This window comes from Micropterus dolomieu, linkage group LG05, assembly GCF_021292245.1.
Source record: "Micropterus dolomieu isolate WLL.071019.BEF.003 ecotype Adirondacks linkage group LG05, ASM2129224v1, whole genome shotgun sequence".
In the NCBI taxonomy this organism is placed as follows: Eukaryota; Metazoa; Chordata; class Actinopteri; order Centrarchiformes; family Centrarchidae; genus Micropterus; species Micropterus dolomieu.
In genome coordinates, this window is record NC_060154.1 from 22,457,089 (window position 1) to 22,458,771 (window position 1,683).

Below are 1,683 nucleotides of genomic sequence, written 5' to 3' on the forward strand. Positions count from 1 at the left end.
TCCGTGAGAGGAATTCTGAGACCTGTTTGAATACTGCCCGTTCAATAGTTTTGGATAAAAATGGTAGAAGAGACACTGGTCGATAGTTCTCAACTTGAGTTGGGTCAAGTGAGGGCTTTTTGAGCAAGGGTGTAACCCGAGCCCTTTTGAAAGTGGTCGGGAAGGTTCCTGAAGCCAGAGAAGTATTTATCACATGAGTGATTGCTGGGACCACGGTAGGAGATATGGCTTGGAGGAGATTCATAGGAATTGGGTCCATTGGGCATGTAGTGGGACGTCTATGGGTCAGGAGTTCTGAGTAAACGAGGAGAGTGAAGAATCATTGACCTGGGAGGGCAGAGGAAAAGATGTAGTAGGACTGCTACAATGGTGGCTAGTTATAGCCGCCACTTTGACTTTGAAGAAGGCAGCAAAGGTATCAGCACACAAGTTTGTGGGTGGTGGAGGTGGAGGAGGATTTAGTAGCACTTTAAAACCACCTCCTACCTGGCACCTATTTCTAGGAAAAAACGCCTAAAATAACATCCAAAATAAATCAGTAATATCTCCTCAACCATTAGGCCTAGATGCATAATTCTGGTCTCCTTTGAAAGGTCAGAAGCTAAGGAATATAAATCCATTGTAGATTAACATATTTATTTTACCATTACAGACTACATGGATATGAAATACAGAAAAAATTTAATATTTTCATCCTCGCCTGGTTAAAAAAGCTTTATTTTGATGCAAAAAAACATCAAAACCATCCTAAGGTAGACTATAATGCACCTGAATATCTTCTAATACACCTACAATACAACTGTAACTGTAAATTTGTTTTTGGCCATATTTACTGTTTATATGTTCACTTTTATTGGTAGTTATCTTCAAAACATTATTTCTCTCAATACAACCACGTTCCAAATAACATAAAGCTTCCAAAACATTGAAATATTAATAAAAACAGTCAATATTAATGACCAAAGCTTGAGAACAGAACATCCTACAGGGCTGTGGGTGGGCTCATTTTGTCGTTTTGTTGCATGTCTGTGTAGCTCCTATGGTTCGCCAGCAGAGACCGATGAAGTTCGCCTCCGCCAAACTACACTCTTCTTCGGCTCTCATACCTCGTGACACAAACGAAACTAAAGACCGCAGCCGACCTCACCAAGATGGTGGCCTGCCAGATGATCTCTGTGGACACAAAGCGCTGCAGTTTTTGGACGGAAAACAGCTAGAACAGCGAAAAACGATTACGTCCCCCGTACCGGGTCAGTCCGTTCCCATTGCGTCAAAAGTGGAAAATAATTTTCTTGAGTCAGTGGCACTGCTAATTCTGTTATTATAGAACGCAGTTTTGGCAGCACTGATACTTGTTGAGAAGGAGGTTAGGAGCAATTGGTAGCCCTTAAGGCAGGCGGGGTCTTTGGTTTTTCGCCATTTTCTTTCAGCGGCTCTGAGATCAGTACGGAGCCCACAGATGGTATCAGTTAGCCATGGGTGGGACTGGTTTGGGCGAGCAGGCTTGGTGGATAGAGGAAACAGGCTATCCAGGCAGAAGCTTAGTGTAGAGCGCAGAGACTGTGCGGCATCATTGACCTCGAGTGAGGAAATTGTGTTGAGGGAAGGTACAGCGGAAGCTACCACTGAGGCAAAGTGAGTGGGAGACAGGTTGCGGAGGTTGCGGCGGTGTGAGACAAACGG